Source organism: Anser brachyrhynchus, assembly GCF_964034855.1.
Source record: "Anser brachyrhynchus genome assembly, chromosome: 13".
Taxonomy (NCBI): Eukaryota; Metazoa; Chordata; class Aves; order Anseriformes; family Anatidae; genus Anser; species Anser brachyrhynchus.
This window is the reverse complement of record NC_137708.1, coordinates 11164523-11177390: the sequence shown is the minus strand read 5'-3', so window position 1 is coordinate 11177390 and position 12868 is coordinate 11164523. Positions and strand designations below refer to the sequence as shown.

The following is a 12868-nucleotide window of genomic DNA, read 5'->3' as shown; positions in this document are numbered from 1 at the left end:
TAGCATTTTTTTGTACAAGACAACCATTTATTTACAAAGCTGATCTTAGATGAATATGTATTACAGAGAATAACACTGGAGACGTGTCATCATATGATGTTACCCTGTACAGAGTTTCTCCCCATTTCTCTTAAGGAGCTGCTTTTACAACATGTACAGAATAAGGAGGAGGACAGATGAGGACCTCTTTTGCATACAAAGAGCAGGGCTGTATTGTGTAGCTGGGGCTGTGCTGATAACTTTACAGTTGTTTCACAGCTAACAGCTTCATGGATATGAACTGTAGCAAATCTAACAAAAAGTTTTTCCCTGGAAATATTGTTGCAGCAAGTTTTCCATTGTTGAGTGGAAAGTAGCAATTTGGGATGGGAAACAAGATAAAACTTACGTCATTCTAGGTTTTAGTCCAGTGTAATGAACTTTGCTGCCTCTGAGGGGTAGTGTTGTGGTGTAGGGCTGGCACACGCTCCTCACTTGTTGCGGCTTTTTCTCTCCATCCTGCCTAAGTGTACTCTGGGGGTGTTTTGCAGTATCTGCTGCTGTTTGATTCTGCTAATCAAAATCCAAAGATTCAGAGCATGCATCAGCCCACAGTGATTTCAAGGTCTCTGTGACAGCAAATAAGGACTGTGACCCACAGAAAAAATTACAGAAATAATCATCATGTTAACAAAATATTGTAGAGAACAAAGCTCCTGCTGTAGGGAAAGCTGCTGTTGCTTGTCCATGTAAAAACTACTCAGCAGAGTATACTGGATCTTAGGTGTGACAGCAGAAAAATCTGCAGAGAAGACACCGAATGAACCATGTTTTGAGTATAGGAGAAAGCTGACAAAATGAACCCTTCTTTTAGAAGAACTTCATGAGTAGATTCACTGTTCCAAAGTGGATTCAAACCAGAAGTGATCACAGAAGTTGTGCTGGAATAATTATATCACATTTAGTTCCTAGTTATTCCAGAACAATGTCCCGATGGCCATTTATTAATAAGTGACAGCAACTAGTTCCCAATTATTCCAGAGCAATGTCCCGATGGCCATTTATTAATAAATGACAGCAACAGATGTGTTTCCAGAGGTTGGATTCAGAATTAGGCTTCGGGCTCAGGCTGAGCTCTATTTCTAGGGCTTATGTGCACCTGACTTGTTGGGACTGGGGTAGGTTAGAAGTGCCCGTCAACCTCCTGCTGGCAGCAGAGGGGCAGGTATCTACCATCAGTACACAGCTATACAACTGCATGTGTGCGTATATATCTATATATACGCTATATAGCTAGTTGTGAGGGGGCTGGAGACATTCCAGTAGTTTGGATGGATTTGGGACAGGACACTTGTTCAGTCCTTGTATGCTTTGCTTCTGTGATGCCTATTCAATCGTCTTCTGCCCAGTAGCATTGGCTACTGGTGTTGTTCCTGTCTTCTCTGATAGTTCGTTGTTAACTTGCATAGCTCCAGCTTATAAGGGTAGTTAGGAACTGATATAGTGAATCACTACCTGTAATAATCAGCAATTTAGAAATTTGCCTCTATGAGAAGTGTTTGGCAGTCTTATTTGTTAGGGAAAAAAGACAAAGTGATAATTTCTGTAACTGGAAATCTGTCTTTTTTCATTCTGTGGGAGGGGACTTTTACACTGAAATCATAATAATGTAATTCTCATAGCATCTTTTTAATTTATTCTGGTTTTAATTGATATTTAGATGAAACACTGCCGAGCAGAAAAATAAAGTTCAGATTTTTTTTCTTTTAATTTTCAGACTAGTCTCAGTAAAATGCAAATAGAAAATACTAAATGAAGGAAACTTTGAAGTAAACATGCTGAGATGATGTGGAACTTAATGCAAGGCAGCAAACAGTCAACAGTAATAAATGATTATATAAGGACTATTAAATCTTAATTTAGTATTCGTACAGCCCCATTGGCAAACATAATTTCTTTGATACCTAATTGGACAGTGTCCTGTGACTGTGAGGCAAAAATGATGATCCAAACTCATATGTGTTCTGATAAATGGAGATATCATTAGCAATATGAAGTAGGTGATCACGACTTCTCTCTTTTTCATAAATTACACTAAATAACCATAATGCTGCAATTTAGTGGTCCAAAGTTCATCCTATTCAGCAGGCCATCCATAGTCAACAGTTTAAAGAAAGGGGACCTGCTGAGAAAATGGTGGTCTAATCAGATGCCATAAAATCTGACTGATCAGATGAGTCCCATTTTCTTTTTTTGTAAGGAGATCCTAATGAAGCAGTGCATTGAGGGGATTCACAACTTTTGTTCCTCCGTTTGATTATTCAGGTTGGCTGCACCAAGTTCTAAACTAAGCAAGTGGAGTCTAATCCTCTGGGCTGTTTGCATACATGCTGTGTTTTACAGCAGACTTATTAAATCCCACTTTGCCAGCTACCAAATTGTGTGCATCTTATCTTCAGTCCAAATGATCAAAACACTAAAAGATGCGTCAAATCAAACCCAGTCATCAAATAGGAATTGGCTGTTATTGTCTACTCCCCGCTCGCTGGCTAATTTACTAAGCATAGCAAAAATGAAAAGTACTTCACGCTGCATGCTTCATGAATATCTAAAATTGTGCAAAACAGATTGGATGCTGTATGCATGTTGAACCAAAGGTTGAACTCGCAAACTTTGGGTCTGTTCTTAGTTATAACTAAGTGTTGTAGTGTTATCTGAAGCAAGGGAAGCCTAGCAGTGCACCCATTTCTGTCCAGTAGTGAGCACGCTTGTTTTGATTTGGCTGTTTAAAAGAAGCATACTATATTTTCAGAAAAAGACAGTGCATTTACTTTTACACACAGTTGCACTTAAATGAAACAATGTTTGTTTTGCTTCGGCTGAATTTTCAGCTTTGTCTTCCCTTTAACATTCTCTTATAACTCTCAGCGTCTTTGCCCACAGCTGGGCATCACTCCTTCACATGACATGCCTAGTAGAAAAACTAGTGCTTAGTTTTTTGTGTAAATAATGAAAACACTACACCAAAGTATACAGCCAAGTATGTTTGTGGGAAGTATCACCTATACCGAGTGTATTTCTCCGATTACAGACGCAGTGGGTTTCCTTTGCAGCCCTAGAAATGGATGGAATTCTGCTCGTGTTGCAGGAACCCAAACTCTTGAGCTGTGCTAAACAAAAAGATAGCATGCTGCAGTGCTGTCTTGTGCTTCAAATAAATCCTTCCAGTGATTACAATAATCTAATAAAAGTTGAGGTGACTATTTCGGTTTTGTATATTTTTTCAGATTCCTATTATGGTGGGATGTGCTTTGGTTTGGTATCTTGCATCAAACACATTTCTTTCTTTGTGGGAATGTTCTGAAAGTCTTCCATTGAGACTGTGGAACAAACTCAGCATTTGTTGCTGCCTCCTGACACCTGTAAGCACTTTTATATACATGCACACTAATTCATGATGTATCTGAAACTGAGTTCATTTCAAAACTGAGCTCATTATATCGGTCATTGGGATGTCCTTCACAGGAGCACAGTAGTCATCTTTTTTTCTTTTTTTTTTTTCTCTTCAACCTTTCTTTTCATTTCAAGCTCTTTGTGAACAGTTCCTGCTAATGCTCTTCACCCTGTAATATGTCTTGGTTTGATTTTAATATATTGATTATTAGGAAGTCAAAATGCTTGTGCTAAGTTTGTCTTCTTTAACCACTGTTTTAATGACTTTCATCTCAGTCTTTTCCATATCTTCCCATGTAAGCAGTTGATCCCCTACCTTTTATCACCCTTCTTAAATTCAGCTAATCCCAATTGCCTGCTTTTGTCTTTGAGACAAGTCCTTAGGCATGCAATGCCCTCCCCATGCCAAGCTGTAGAGCCATCTCAGTGGCTACCCTCCTTGTACCTGCTTGTCCTTGTCTGATGGCTCCGAAATTACCAGCAGAAAATGGACTGAGAGAAACAATAGGGATCTCTGATGTTTATCCATCCGGCCTCAGACAACCTGGCTCTGTAGGTATGTACTTCAGTTTTAGGGAAACCTACCCAAGGAAGTCTCTGGCTTTAATTAAGGTTCAAAAGTGTGTCTGCTCTCTAGGTCCATCTGTGCTGGTACCAGGTGTACATAACTTTATAACTCAGATTCACCAGCAAAGCTGTTTACAAGAGCACTTCCAGGTTAGCTTTAGGTTAAGCAAACCTGAGTCTGTTTAAACTGTTCAAGTTAACCTGGCTTGCTCTGACCGAAGCATCTCTGGAAGCAAACAGGCGAGTAGTGCTGCTGGGGCTGAGGAGGTGATGACCTTTGGCAGATGGCGTTGCAGAGATGCTTGGGGGCAGACTGATGAGCAGTAACCTTTTTCCTACAGTTCTTTGTAGGGTGCTTGCTTGTCTCATTTTACTAGTGTGATCTCCTACATGGACGTGATTGCGCCAGAACAAAAACGCCTTTTTTTTTTCCAGTTTACTGTATCACTTCTACATAAGTAGTTATTACTACTTATGTCTACACTAAATAAATCAGAATAATTTAAATGGGAAAATTCTACTTGTAAAATTCCCTCTGTAAAAGAAGCCAGAGATTACTAGGTTCTGGAATCAGTAGCTGTTTTCTACACTGTATAATGATTAGATTAGTAATCTTTCTGGAGGCAGATATAGATATTGGCGTAATAAAAATAGTTAATAATGTTGGCTAATCAACTTTTTACCCATGCAGGATAAGACTATTTTCAATGATAAATATCCTTAAAAACACTTAAGAGCATGCATATAACAGAAAGGGAATCTCTTATTTCTCTGACTACTGCAGTTTTCAATAGTGTGATTATTTTCCAGAAGAAAGTGAAAGGGAAATGTCTGTATTCTGAGAGCAAAAAAGAACATCTTTCTGTACTATTAATTTTTTAGCTATCTACCACACCCAAGGCTTGTTAGCACACACAGAATTTGGTCGAAATTTGCTCAGCAAAGTACTTTGTATGAGTGTGTGATTTCCAAAGCCCTCAGATTGCTGGCCTGATAATCCCAATAACACCACCACTGTGCCAGTGCTGAGTGTTTTGGGAGAATTGCATCCTTTGCGACACTTTCACATTTCAAAAATCACAAAATGGACCACTGCAAGCAACTGAGCTTTTTCTCTTAACTGTGGTTATACACACAGAAAGGTAATGCTCAGAAGTGATTTTAACCATATTTCTTTGCAGTAGATGCAGTCACCTGAAATAGTTTCAAATACCAGGATATCATAGATTGTTTTGTCACTGGTCAGGATCTCTAGGGTACACAAATTTGTCAGCCATTTGATTTATTGTAGCCAAATGTAGCTATTTAATGATATTAAAATATTCCAAAGTTTTAGCAAGTCAGATTGCACATGCTGTGATGGAAAAGCGCATATCATCCTCTGTTTGTTCAACACTGCTCCCCTTGAATAAATAAAATATCCTAACAGTTTCCAGTGTCAAATGAACTGCTGATTAATGACTTTCAGTCTCTAGTTACACTGGAGAGTGCTCGATTGCCTGATTTCACTCACACTTACTCCGTTCAACCCTTTAACATAGGCACGTTGGCTCTATGAGTTCGAATAAACCCAACACAGAGCTGGGAGAGGTAGAGCAGGGCTTCCCCAGCCGAGCTGCTCATCACCTGGAAGCTAAAGCGAATCCGAGTCTGGCTGGCTGTCAGGGCTAAATGTTCCCCAGGCTGGCAATTTCCCGTTTGTCAAACCTGAAGTGTCTTAAACTAAGAAGCTGAAGTGACGTGTAATTGCCTGCCTGCAGTACAAGGTAACCTAACAAGTTGTTGGGTGAGTAAAAGACATTCTGTTTCGGTTTTAGGTGGGTGCTACTGTGCTGCTGGAGCATCCAAACAGAAATAGGAAAGTGTGTCAGAGTGCGTTAAAGGCCTCTGTTGCAGGTTGTGCTGTTGACAGGTTTGAAAAAACAAGTGAAGCATTAAGAGTGTAATTTCAAGTTAAAATGTTTACCGGCCTGTAATGTTACACGCTGGCTTGTTTTGTTTTTATTTACGAACAACACCACCAACAAAACCCCACACATGTTCAGCCTTCTGTAGGTTTAGAGAGATGCCATACTTGAAATAACACTTTCTTGATGTTTAGGATTCCCTAATTTCCAAGGAAGAAAAGCTGATTATCTTCGGAGGCAGCCTCATACAGAAGTGCAGACCCCCACCAGCCTTCCGCTCCAGACTGGATCAATGCAGAGAAGTGCTCTTTGATGGACTTTCAGGCCCTGTGATCTCCCAGCCCTGGGGGTTTAAAGGATGAGCATATCAATCCAGGACCACTGAACTGCATTTCCATTGCATGAGGGCTCCTCCTCCTGGCTTTGTCCGGACAAACTCGGCTCCTCCTACTTTTGTCACTATTCTTTCATGCTTTGTTTAGCAAACACAAAAAAAGCTTTGTTTGTTGCTGGGTCTTTTTTAAGCTTTGCATAAAACAGTTTAAAGTGCCGTAATGCTGTGTACCTGTGATCACCTTCAGGGTCAAAATCAGTTTACAACAGATTAACCTATTTGTCTTTTTTTTTTTTTTTCCTTCTGAGTTTTAATTTGCACAAATGCAGACTGGTGTTCTGATGAGTACAGCCTTCCTACTTTATTCTGAGTTCTGACTTTGCAAGAATCCCTAACCCTGTTGTTTTCCCTGGGAACAATCTCCTAGAAGACAGCACATGTGTGCCTGCCTTTCTTTATTGCTGTTGTCCTGCTGTGTTTCAGCATACTGAGCAAGAAGAAAACAGTCCACATGTAATTTGTAGAAGTTTTGGTAACACTGGTGCAATTATTTTACTTTCCCTAATAGCTGGTGTTAAAAATGTGTGCGCTTAGACTTAAGCTTTACAGCTGAAATCAAAATCTATTACAATTACAATGCAATAGACCCTCTGCTCATTTCTGGTATCATCTACCTGTAAAACACACAAACAAAAAACCCTGCTGTGTGATATAGCCCCTTCTGCCCACTGCGTTGGAGTAGTTTGAATCTAAGTCCTGAAGTGAGAAATGCTCATCGAGTTTTGTGCATCTCTAGCAGTGAAGATCAATGAAATAAATCACTCAGTGGTGTAATGGCTTCTTCATTACTTATATTCTTGAAAGCCGTTGCCCATGCAAAAGATCTGAGTCCATGGGAGAATAAATTCATAGTTATTCATGTTAAATTGGAATTAGCAGTCTAGGCAATGTTGCACACTCCCCACCCCAACCACCCCCAAAATCCATGAATTGAATGGCTCCCCAAATTGCCAAAGAAATAGAGCCCTAAGGGAAGGATGTTTTCTGGCACTGTATTGCCATATCACACCCAAAGTCACCAGAGATGCTGGTGACTTTACATTAGATTAAATGGTGGAATCCATCACCTTGGGAGACTATGGCATTTGTGCGAATCCTCATTTGCTGAACACAAACCACTCCTTTTACATTTCCCAGGGGAAAAAAAGAAAAAAGTTGCCTTCTTTACCCAAGAACAGCCACCCCCCTCCTCATCCCCCTATGTACTTCCTTAATTACAAAAGGTGAAGAAACTACAGCTCAGTGATACTCTTTCCATATTCTTGGATTATGTTTTACTGAGGGACTCTGAAGCATTGCAATATCCTGGTAGCAAGGACTAAAAACTCATGCTTTGATGAGGGGTGGCCTTTTAAACTCCTGCCAAGAGCCCTCTTTTCTGAACGTGCCAGTCAAGAGCTGGGGTGGACACCACGGATCTGTCTCAGCCAGGCCTCAGGCTACAGTGAGGCATGGAAAAAGCTCTTGTGGCCCTGATGGATGGGCTGATCCTAATGGACTCGCTGTAGCACTTGGCTATTATTGATTCCCGTGCACGTTCGGCTGTCCTATTTCCCAGAGCTGTACGAGCATAAAGGAAATGTTCTGAAATGGGTCAGGCCTTATTTCTTAGACTGAGCGAGTGAAGTTCCCCTGAGCTCAGACTGCTGTCTGGTGATCGCAGCTCCTGCCCCAGGCACTCTCGGAGGGCTCAGGTACAGTTTATAATCCCCTGCTGTATGGGCAGATCTGATCCTTATATCCTTCTTGGTCTCAGCTCTACAGCCCTGTCACTTACTGAGCCAGTGAGGGCTGGTTTTGGTAGAAAAACTTGCCGAAAATGTGTAGTTTTCTCTCAGTTTAGTGAACTGGACTAACTTTTGAACATGAGAGTCATAACAGGTGAAGGTGATGGGGTGTGGCTGTGTGATAGAGAATAGGAGCAGAGACATTGGGACTACAGCACCAGTAGGTCTGTAGATAAGCTCAGCCATCTTCTGTGACTCTTCTGCATAATTACAATTCTCTGGAGTGTAAAGAGAGTGAAAGAACTGGAGAAAATCAAGACAGTGCCAGCAAATAATACACTCGACTGCTTTGCTGTCTCCTCTGTGTCACACATTCACAGCATGGTTTCTTGGTTGACCTTATGTTAAATCTAATTTGGCAGGGCTGAGGTTGTATTAAGTCAAGATATCCTTCTGCTGCATATTTTAAGGAGAGATACGTCTTTAGAGGTTAAGGTGGGGAGGCGTGGGACTGGGCTAGGACCGTATGCAGCCTTGTGCTTCTTTTGAACTCCTTGCTGCTGCAGATGCCTACAACCATGGCAGCAAATTTCCCCTTTCCATCTGCCATCAGAGGTGTCCCATTCAATCGGGCCTGGGTCTGACCAGGATGACCTATGCATTCCTGACCTCCCGACCATTCAGCGAGGCCACACATCCTGAAAACTTCAGTACAAAAGACAGCCATCAGCTCCTTTTGCTTAGCAACAACCATTACCGTGAGCACATCAGCCTGATGTTCTGTGCTGAGGACTGACTCTGTAATGCAGAGTGCAGTTCAAGGTCTCTGCCTTAGCATTCAAAGACCTTTGCGCCACCGACTTGGTCATTCCCCCAAGGACAGCTCTGCTGCAAAGATACAGTGGTAAAGTGAGGTGATAAGAAAACCTCTGTGGGCATTTCAGGGCTGTGGAAGCAAGGCCCGTTGAGCTCCTGTCAGATATAAATGGCTTTCCATGAGCTTTTCTTCCTGGTCTCTCTCTCCTTTGCTCATACACATATACAGCCAAAAAACCTTAGTCTGCACCAGATACCCCTCTTGTGAAAAAACAGAGGTTTAACTTATACCATTGTTTGAGTTTATAAGTGTTTCTAAAGCATTTGAAAGCAACTGTGGTGGAGCAATAAAAGTGCCGAAAGACATCTCAGGAGAATCCTGAGTTTAGTGCTGAATCTGATGGCCTCTGAGTCTGTGAATGATGTTGCATCCATAAATCAAAATGCTCCAACTAGGCCCTTTGGAAGGAAACCATCCTGTAAAGCAACATTCAAACCTGCAGACTGTGACAAAGCAATAAATCCAGTCCTCAAGAATTTGCTTTGAGAAGCCCTATTGCATCTACTGTCTTGCTAATGAGTAAGTCCCTAAGACTTAGAAATAACCAGGTCAGAAAAGACTCTCACTTTTAATGTGGTAGTGAACTATAGCTCCGAGAAAACTTCTGTGTTCATGTGGAAAGTAGGATGGGGGATCTTCTAAATATTTGGAGGGTATTGGGAGTCTTCTTTGCCTTTCAAGTGTTAACAGAAAATTGTGCCTTTTAATAATAATCATCTGTTTCATTTGAATATAACAGATTTCTGTAACAGAATTAAAGAAAAACAACAAAAAAAAACCCCTCAATCCCTGTATGCAGAGAACCAGCAGAAATGGTGCTGTGGAGACCCATCTTCCATTTTCAGCTATTTCAGCTGTAGGATGTTACCCTCCCTTTATTTCTCTACCTTCTTTTGTCTTCCCTGCTTAGTGTTTGGCAGGCATTTTTACTAGTGCTGGTGTGATTATTCCTTGTTTTAGTCTAAATAAGCTGTGTTAGCTTAAGTAATGAAAATATTATTATTTTTTGCTAACTGACCTTGTTTTGATTGAAGTGGCACACAAGCAGCTGGAAGAGGCCACGTGGCCTGAAACAGTTCAGTCTATGGCTTTCTGTACCACTGCCTTGAGCAGAAGTCAGCCAACATTGTCACGTGGAAAGAACACTGGTCCAAAAACGATCCCTTTTTCTCTCTGCACTTATGAATGTGTCTGCTATTACGACTCCTCAGTTCAAATGATTTCTTCCTCAATCAATTAGTACTGAGCCCTGACCCGCACCATCATTCATGCTAGGTGATGGTATGATTTAGTACTCTTGCGAGATAAATATTTCTTCAATAACTGCTAATTAACAGGCACATCATAAAAATTATTCCACATTCAAACACAGTAGTGTTTGAAGAGCATAACTTATTCCTTGTAAATCAAAAGAACTTCTTTTTTCTTTTTCTAGCAAGTCCTCTACCCGCTCAGGAGCCCCAGGAGTGTGTTACATTACGTAACAGACCCAAGTGTTGGGACCAGCATGCGAAGTGTGGATTCACTGGCCTTACCCATGTCACCTCCAGATCTCTGTTGTACCGTGGGTGAAGCACAGTGACAGAGGGATGCAGTGTGGTATGTGTCCCATCAGGGAGGGAGGTGCTTCTGTCAGATGGTCAGTTTGAGGAGGTAGTTGGAAAATAAAAGTTGTTGTGAAGACCTTTCTGGAAAATATTGAGGAAAGGAGAAGATTTTGAGTCCAGCAAGTCAAAGCAAAATAATCATAACTCTCAGAAAGTAGCCATGGGAATTACTCAGAAATAGTCCTGCTATCTAAACCATAAGCTATAAACGCATACTTTTTATTAATTACATTAACTTAGTTTTATTTTTTTTTTCACTTTGTTGGATATGAAGTTCTTGAAAGTGAATGTGCCAATAGTCTTTGTAATGCTAGCAAAATCCTGCACCTCTAGTCATGTAATCTTTAAAAAAGAACAGAGCTTGACTCTCAAGTGGTCTGAATCCAGTACTTCAGTTGGGAATTAATTCTTAGTTCAGAAGTTATGATTAGCTAATTCTATGGAATAAAAAAATTAAAACCAAAACATAGAAGGAAGTTCTAGGAGTTCTTACAGAAGGAAAAGCAATGAGGAAAACCTCAACAGTAAGTTTAGCTGCTAGCTGTCACATTTTAGAGAAGAAGAATTCCTGGCATTACTTGTTTCAGTGTAGTAGGCTGGAATATGAGAGGGTATTTCCTGATGATCTAAAATTACTGAAGAATATCAGATAACCATTAGAAGCACAGATAATTGCTAGTTTATAGTAAAGGACCACGGCAATTAAGATCTCATCTTTCATTCACAGATACTATGTTTGAAGTCCTTCAGTCTCATCCCAGCTGCAATTGTTACCTGTAGCCCCTAGTTTGTTGGCTTTTTCCTCTTTAGTAAAGGAAAAGATTAGAAAAATTCACTGTCTGTGATGAACTGTGAGAACAGAACCAAATAATGATTTTTAATGATTGAAGTCAAGGAAAAATGTGGTACAGTGGAAGATTTTTCTCTCTTTCTTCAAGAAATCTGAAGTAGTTCCTTTAATTTTTGCCAGAGTCACTTCAGATTTATGGCCTGTTGCTACGATGGGACTGTCTGGCTGTCTCAATAGATGGAAAACCATGGCATATCCTTGCATCCTCAAAGGGAATCAATTTATTTTTCATAATTTGAGAATACTGCACAATATATAGACAGTATCGTTTGTGGAACAGTCAGCAAAGTTGGGGAGAATTCTCTGGCTCTCATTCAAACTTCTCATTTTCTTCTGTTATAGCTTTAATATTGTGTTTCAGAAGGACTACATTTTTACAGTGAAATCTAGAAATGAACACAAGGTTAAAAATGTCATTAGAATTATTGCCAAAAATAATGCAGACATAGATCAAAGAACTGTACTTTCTCCTTTACCAAAAAAAAGTGAAGTGCTGTTCTATACTGTTTCTGATTATTTATTTTTAAATGATTATCAACAGCTTCTTCAGATATCTGACACGGGTTATTGTTAGGACCCTGGATGCACAGATATATTTATTGTGAGATGAGACCTGCATGAGCAATATTAGCGTCTAGGATTTTGAGTAATTAAGGGAATTTGCCTGAACAGGAAAACCAGATTTAGCTTTTTAACATGATCGTAATTACTCGTTATCTTCTGTTATAGGATGTAGTACTGCTCTCAGGCTGTTCATTTTGATACAAGAAAACCCTTTCTTTCTGAATCAGTGTGTATCATACCATGGATTGCCTCTGCTATTTAGTCTACTTACTGCCGGGTGTCTCCCAATAGAACTTCTATGCCATGTGTATGCCACAGACTGAGAAATCCTAACACAGCTGGGACTATGGATTAAGCCCTGCAATTAACTGAAATTGTGTCCTACCCATTTTTCAAGTGAGGTTATCCTGAAGAGCTGAACACCACCTTTGCATCCCAGGGCTTGTGAAGTCTCAGTCTCCTAGCTCTCTGTTCACGCTTGTTTGTGTTGTGCTGGAAGCCAGCAGTGGGGTAAGCTCTTTCAGTGTTAACTTTTCACTCTGTATAAGTTTAGAATGCATTTTAACATAACTTTTTACAACACCAGTGGACTCACGATATTTTGTGCCATTGAGGTGGTGTCCTCAGAATAAGCGTGCAGAGGGGCTTTCTATATGGAGGGGGCAGCGTCCTGGTTATCTATTGAGATGAAGACTCTACCTTGTCAGAGCCAGGCATTGTGTGGGTGAAATCTACAGCAGTATTTACAGATTTACTTTGGCAGTCAGGCAGATGTGCAGGTAGTTGAGTAGTATCTTTTCTAAGGTTTATGTGCATACACTCTGTTTTGTGAGCTGAGCGTGGGCTCCCGATGGCCACTGTTCCAGCACAGCTCCTGTAATTCAGTCCCCAAAATCCAGCTTTGGTTTTTGGGTATATTAGATGTGTTCATGCACAGCTACTG

At 40.5% G+C, this 12868-nt stretch overlaps 1 long non-coding RNA gene across 2 annotated transcripts in view; it reads left to right on the top strand.

The window, feature by feature from the left end:
- The window catches only part of LOC308177424, a 31669-nt gene that overhangs the window by 15237 nt on the left and 3564 nt on the right, over window positions 1-12868 (top strand). For both annotated transcript variants that reach the window (XR_013939100.1, XR_013939101.1), the window contains exon 2: window positions 6101-12435. This is a non-coding gene — a long non-coding RNA (uncharacterized lncRNA). The remainder of the gene's footprint in view (window positions 1-6100; window positions 12436-12868) is intronic.